This window comes from Oryctolagus cuniculus, chromosome 1 (genome assembly GCF_051225735.1).
Source record: "Oryctolagus cuniculus isolate XC-2025 breed Fujian yellow rabbit chromosome 1, ASM5122573v1, whole genome shotgun sequence".
NCBI classification, from domain to species: Eukaryota; Metazoa; Chordata; class Mammalia; order Lagomorpha; family Leporidae; genus Oryctolagus; species Oryctolagus cuniculus.
Window position 1 is genome coordinate 29,769,588 of NC_142867.1, and position 7,292 is coordinate 29,776,879.

The following is a 7,292-nucleotide window of genomic DNA, read 5'->3' on the forward strand; positions in this document are numbered from 1 at the left end:
AGCAGGTTTCATGGGGATGGAAAAGAGAACACAAAGGCACTGTGTGTGGGGGGGGGGGTGTGGATGCTTCTGGAGGCTGTCCCATTAGCTTGGTGTCCACAGCAGCTGCCACAGTGCCTGACACACAGTACACTGCCCAATAGATATCCACTCGTGTTCCACTTTCTCCCAGCAATTAACACAGGATTTGACCTACAAGGTGGATGGGGGACAAGTGTTGGGCACAACATCTGAGACAGCACTTGGGTTGTCCATGTCCTATATCAATCAGAGGGCCAATGTCACAGCCACACTCAACTCCTGATTCCAGCTTCCTACTAATGCATACAGGGTTTGTAGCAGGTGATGCCTGCTACATACAGGGAGGTAGCAGGTGATGCCTCCAGTTTTTGGGTCCCTGCCACCCACATGGAAGATCCAGATTTCTCAGCTCCCAGCTCCAGTCTGGCTCAGCTCCAGCTGTTGCCAGCATCTGGGGAGTAAAGCAGCAGATGGGAGAGCTAGCTCGCTTGCTCGCTCTCTCTCTCTTTCTCTGCCCCTCTGTCGGTCTTTTGTCTCTGCCTTTAAAATAAATTAAATAAATGAGTTAGTAAACAGAAGTTAATTTTAAAAGTTAATGGAAATGTATATTATGAAAAAAACACACATGAATTTCAGGGATTTTTTTGGCAAATAAACTTGTATTTTCATTCCACTTTTCCATGAAATTTTGAAGTTCTCCCACTTTGCAACTCATGGTTGAAATCTACTGAATGGATTTGAACATCTGACTTCCCTTTCTTTCCAACTAGGGTCCTACAAGGTGGCTCCCGCAAAGAAGGGTGGCAAGTTCCGCCATCAATGAAGTGGTGACCCGAGAGTGCACCATCAACAGTCACAAGTGCATCCATGGAGTGGGCTTCCAGAAGTGTGCCCCTTGGGCACTCAAAGAGATCTGGAAGTTTGCCTTGAAAGACAAGGGGAGTTCAGATATGCGCATTGATACCAGCCTCAATAAAGCCATCTGGGCCAAAGGAATAAGGGGCGTCGCATACCATAGTCACACAAGATTGTCCAGAAAACATAAAGAGGGTGAAGATTCGCCAAAACAAGTTCTACAGTTTGGTTACCTATGTACCTGTCATCACTTTCAAAAATCTACAGACAGTCGATGTGGAGGAGAATGGATTAAAGTCGTAAAACTGCTCACACACATACACACACACACACACAGACTGGCAGATTGGCAGAACTAGCATTCTCTCGAGCTGCTTTTCCTGAGTTACCAACAAGGACCAGTCTCCAATGCTGCCACCTCCCTTTGTAGCCACGCTTTCTGATTTGGCACCTCTGGGCGCAGGGATCTTTGCTTATAGCATGGTTTTCCAGCCACACTAAGTTTCACTTGAGTAGAAAGAGGAAGGGATGCGAGCCTTGGGTCAAAATAAGAGGAACCTGCTGCTTGGGTGACAGTGGGGCAGATGCTGGCTACACTCTGCTACTATGGAGCCCAGGCAACAGCATCTCCAAGCAGCTAGAGGAGTGAGGGAGGGGAGAAGAAGGGCGGGATTAGCCCTGGGCTGGAGCTGAGATGACAGCACAGTCTGCCAGGCCTTTGTCCTGCTGTGCCCTCTCTAGCAAGCCCTCCCTACACCCTGGCTTAACTCCTTCTCATCTTTCTGGATTCAGGCCTGCAAAGTCAACCTCATTGGTTCTCTTCTCTGCCCCGTCACTGCTCTCATCACACTGCACATGTGTGATACCGTCCACCAACTGAGAATTTCCTGCCACCAGCTGAACTGGAGGACTGTCCCCGGGACTACTTGTCAAAGAGTCATACCCTGTTTGGTGGCCCAAGGTTCTTAAGGCCCAAATTCCAAACCGGAAGGGAAATTTCCACCTCTTCCTCCCCTGGACACAGCTGGTGCTTGTCCTACATGCCCAGCAGGTGGCGCAGTTGTTCTTATCTTTCCACGCTGGCCTACTATGGAAAACAAAGACCAGCCAAGAGTGGGGAAGGTGGGGGGTGGTGGGCAAACCTCTCCTAGGAGCCTGGTGAGGGGAGAAGCTTCCTGCAAAAGAAGCCTCCAGGCCCAGGCCCAGGCCCAGGCCCATCCAGGAAAGCCGTTCATGACAGTTCCCCGGACCTGTTCCAGAAGCACCCACTCTATCCTCATTGTTTCTCCCTCCTACCGGTAGATGCCAGAAATCCCACCCTGAGAGCTCATCAGATCCCATCTCTCCCCAGCAGCCTCACAAGTCCGGTGCTGGGCCAACAGCGTGATTTCTGCACCTCGGGCAGGGGCTGGAGCCAGGATTCAAATGCCAACCTGCTTAGACCTTGGTTTCCACTTCTTCATCTCGGGAAAAAAGAGAGTCAGTTTAATTTTCCCTGACAACACAGCTTGGAGGAGATTAATTATACATGAAGGTGTCTGAGAAGCGAAGATGCCCCATCAACGTTAGTTAAACTTGGAATAAGCAGGCAGAGGCCTCTGCTGGGGCCAGCCCTTCCGCAGGGCAGAAGCCTCGTTTGTTCTCGCTGTGAGCTGGGGTGATTGACGAGGTTGGGGCAGGGGTGCAGGAGCCTGTGTCATCTCTCATCTGGATTATCCCAAAGGCCTCCTAACTGGTTCTTCCGCCTCCAGACCTGCCTTCCTTCTCTCCCTTCCGCTGCCTTCCTCCTCCCAGCTGCACGTGTCTTCCAAATGGGACGTCCCACGGCGTACGGCATTTAAATGGCTTCTCAAAGCCCTCCGCATGAATGCCAAATGCAGAGAAATGTTAGTCAGTGTCTTGTACAACCTGATTTTTGCCTGCAACTTAGTTTCATGAAACAAAAATGAAAGCAGCGGCTTAAGTCAGAAACTACAGTGTGAGGGCCAGAGGCTGGAGGCGAAAGTTCTGGGAGCTCACCCTGGACAGCTCTGAGAACCAACACCAGAAGTTGGGACAGGGTGAGGAAGAAGGGGCTGAGAAGCCTGGGTCCTCGTCTGCTTTCCTGGGGACCAGGGTCTGGGTCTTGCTCACTGTCTTGTCCCCAGGCCTCGGGCAGTCTCTGCAGCAGTCAGCATTTGTTAGATGCATACCAGCATGAATGAAAGGATGGATGGATAGATGACTGTCCAGGCAGGGCCCTGAGTGGACCGAGCTGTCATTCCAGGCTTCACTAGCCCCTGCGTTTTGCTAACTTGGGAGGCTAGAGATGCACTCCGAGGACAGCAAGGCCACAAGGAGAGGTTGTCACTGCGTAGTCAGGGCCCAGCTTCCGGGGAAAGACAGTGATGATGTGGAGGGCAGGAATCCCAGGGCCCCGTCCTGCCTCCCAGGACAGTCACCCTCGCTGCAAGGCCCCAGCCCCTCCCTCCCTCAGCCAGCGGGCCTGGGCGTGGCTGCCTGGCCATCTGCGTCCCAGGATGGCTTTCTCGCTGGCACAAATGGCTCCAGAGTCCCCTCTCCCGTGCCAAACAGCCGGCTATAGGAGCTGCCGCAGTGCCGCAGCCTCGTCTGGCCTCTCCTGCGACCCCATTTTCCACATCACTTGCCCCCACTCCCCTCCATATGGTGGCTGCTCTTCAACGTTCTCCAAAAAGGACTCCTGCCTCCGGTTGGCCCGCTCAGCCATCTCCCAGACGGAAATCCGCAGCATCTGGAGAGGCGGGAAGCTCTTCTCCTTGATCATTTAGCAGGAACACCGGTCTTCCCGTCATCCCCGCTGTCACCACCCTGGGTCATCCTCCTCCTCGTCTGTTTCCGGGCGTCCTGGCTCAGCTTCTAAGCGGGCTCCCTGCCCTGGGCTCGTCCTCTGGAAGCCAGCCTCTCAATGCTTTCCATAAAGTAAATGTGGTTCTGTTTTCCTGGCAAACGTGGTCCTACCTTCCCAGGCTTTGTCATGTCAGAAGATAAGCGCTCGCACCAGAAACTGAGGGGGAAAAATCACTCCTTCCTTCCCGTCTCTCCCTGAGGCTGGCCCCGCCTTCTCCCCACATACTCCGTTAACAGGCCCTGCTCGCTGTCTCAGCCCACTTCTCTGCGTGTCTGCACCAGCTGCACATACAGCGCCATCATTGTTCACTGGCGATGGGCCCCCGTCATGAAGACCTGCTCTGCCTCCCGCTCTGCGCCAATGCAACCACCATTCCTGCAGCTTCCAGGGTCCTCCAAAGCCCATCCAGCCACAGGGCCTTTGCACTTAACTTTGCACTCTTCCACCACCTGGAACATTCTTCGCCCTTTTTCGAAAGGGTGGCTCCTTCTCCCTGTCGAGGCCTCCGCTAACAGCTCTGTTCCTTGGAGACATTTTCTCGAGCTTCCCTTTTATTCACAGTTGCAGCACAGTTGCTTATTTCTGTGCCTCCCCCGAGACAGATGGTCTTTGCCTCGCAGTGGTTTGACTTGTAACTGTTGGACTTTACGATGGTGCAAAAGCAACACACATTCGGTAGAAACCAAACTCCAGAGTTTCAGTTCTGATCTCTTCCTGGGCTCGGGACGTGCAGTGCCACTCTCCCTGCAGATGCCGGGTCCCCGCAGCTGGCGGTCAGCTCTGCAACCATGAGGGGAAATCACTGATGCTCCACCACGTGCTGTGCTGCCAAGCTAGGCTGTTCACTAGGCCAGGCGAGTTCAATGCACTTTCAGCTTTCAGTGGCGTCAGCAGGATGGAACCCCATCCTGAGTTGAAGAGCGCCCGTAGACAGTCTTACAAAGTCAACAAACTTACCTTGTTCCGTAGCTGCCTCCACGCCGCAGTGTGCCGTGAGGACGCCCCAGCACAGCCTGGCACAGAGTATGCACTCAATAAATATTTGTGAAATGAGTGTAACAAGCAAGTGGGAAATCTATGATGTCTCTGCCCAGCTTTCCTCTGCCAGGGGCTCTCACTGTCCCCAGTGCAATCCAAACGCCATAGGGATCCACTGCAGGTTTTTTGTGACCCTGCCCTGACTGGCTTGTGCAGTCCCCTTGCTGGGTCTGTCCGGAATCAGCCAGGACAAGATGACTCCAGCTGGACTGGGCATCGCGGCACGCACACGAGCACTGAGCCCGCCGTGAGGAAAGGGGCATGGGACAGACGGTCTTCAAGATCCCAGCAAATGTGAGGGCTGGACCCAGAAGCCAGGGAGGAGAAACTCAAGGACAGAAACAAGAGCTCCTGCTGTCCTGGGTGGGCTGTGATGGGCTGTGTGGGGGTCAGGAATGCCTGGTGCTGCTTAGGGCGAGACAGCATCAGCTTCTCAAGAGAACGAGTCTGGGGAATCAACAGGTGTGCAAGTGGGGGCCGGGCTGCTCTAGGTCATGCTGGATCCCCAGTGCTTGGCACGGGCCTCAGTGGATGCAGCAGGTGCTTGATGGAAAGCTGAGTGACAGCACATACCATGAGGCCCAGCAGGGTGTGGCCAGACTTCAGGAAAGCCTGTGGGCTGTGGTCTTCCTGGGTGAGCAGCCTCTCTGGGTGCAGGCAGGGGCTGACTGCCTCCCTCGCTTTCCACTCCCAGAAGGAACCTCACCCATCAAGCTCCAGCTGCCCTGGGGCCCAGCCTCTGCTCTGCTCCGCCCACGATAAAGGCATCTGGCAGTTTCAACTCCTTTTTGCTGGCTCTTTGCAAAGTGACTCTGGGCCTGTCAAAGCTTCCAGTACAGGCAGCTGCCAGGGCTGAAGACAGCCTTGTCCCAGGGGCCAGGCCGGCCTCCTCAGGAGGAATTGCGTTGGTTCCTAGGACAGGCCCTGCCCACGTTTGCACACCCAGCCTGGGCCGAGGGCTAGCAGGTGCCGGCCGCTGAGCACCGTCCTTCCGTGCAGCACACTCTGAGCCTGTGTGCACCTCTTATCAATTCACTGAGATCCACTGCGTGGAGGCCAGGGCACCTCCAGCACTAACAGCGGGCCCCAGGGAGGGAAATGTACCAGGTCCTCACTACGCCCCTCAGTAGTTGGTATTTGGAGCCCCACGTTGTCAGACCAGGAAGCAGCGCCGTGGGGGTGTGAAGGTGCCTACAGGGGGTCGCACCATGAGGTCTGGCTCCCAGGCCAGTGGGTTTTCCAATTCTGCACAAACTCAGGCATGGGAAGTTACAGTGTGAAATGGAATCAACCCTGGAAGATGAAACATCAGTGAACTGTCTCCCAGGGGAGTGGGTGAGCTGAAGCCGCAGGCTCTGGGCTGCCTTCCTGCTGAGAACCAGGCTAGCCAGAGGCCAGAGAAGCCAGTGAAGGGTCTGGGGACCTGGTGATGTTAGGAGCAGGTGGGAGTGCACGAGGGAAACAAAGAAGAAACTGCAGGAGGAGACAATGTTGAAGGCAAAGCTGCAGCGGTGGGCTGAATGCTGTTCCCGCATGGGGCAAGACTGGGAAGGGGGAGAGGGGCATGGGGGCAGGAAATGCCCACTGGCTTGTGGGGTGCTCTCTGGCTCTGGCAGGGGGGCATGCTAAAAGCCGATGCTTTACCTCCCGAGGTGCCTCTGTGGGTGACGTCCTTTCCTTTGGGCTCCATCCAATACCTTTCCCTCCAGAGGGTGCTGCAGGTGGATGGGCCCCGGCCCTGCCTGACCAGGAGCAGAAGCCGGGGGAGCAGCACCTCAGGGCAGGCCTCTAGGACCCAGAGGCTATTCCCAGCACGGCACCCTGGACCCTGGACCTCATCTACCACACGCCCACCTCCATGCCCCATAGCTTCTCACTTTGCAAGCTGGACGTGAACTTGTGGAGGTAGAGCCCTTGTCCAGGGGGAAGGCCAGCCTGCAGCTGCCCATCATGTCCCAGGGGGAAACTGGGAATTGAGAACTCAAACCTCCCCCCCGCCTTTTTATTCTGGACTGTGGGGCCTGGCTGTGACCCACCCCCTTTTCTCAGAGCCCTACCCTGTGACATCATCAAGCAAGGGTCCTCTGTGCCCACAGTGGGGCTCCTCCCAGCTCCACAGTCCACACCTGTGCACACAACAGCACCTCTAGCCTGAACACTTAAACTCCTCCCATGGGCTCCCCTACTTCTGCAGCCCCCAGAAATCCAGGCTGCACGTAGAAACCAAGCTGTCACTTTAAACCCATCAGGTGTTGTCACTCCCAACTTAAAACCCACCACAGGGTTCAGGGTAGCAGGTGCACTGCCCGAGGCAGCCTGGAGGCCGGCCCCATGGCCCACTGCGCGCTACAGCCTCACCTGGACCTTTGCTGCCTTTTTTTTTTTTTTTTTTTTTTTTTTGACAGGCAGAGTGGACAGTGAGAGAGACAGAGAGAAAGGTCTTCCTTTGCTGTTGGTTCACCCTCCAATGGCCGCCGCGGCTGGCGCGCTGCGGCCGCCACACCGCGCT

General features: G+C 55.3%; 1 pseudogene; it reads left to right on the forward strand.

Moving 5' to 3' along the window:
* Positions 1 to 778: 778 nt before the first annotated feature.
* On the forward strand, positions 779 to 4,288 carry LOC149128330 (large ribosomal subunit protein eL31 pseudogene; annotated as a pseudogene).
* The last annotated feature ends 3,004 nt before the right edge of the window (positions 4,289 to 7,292 follow it).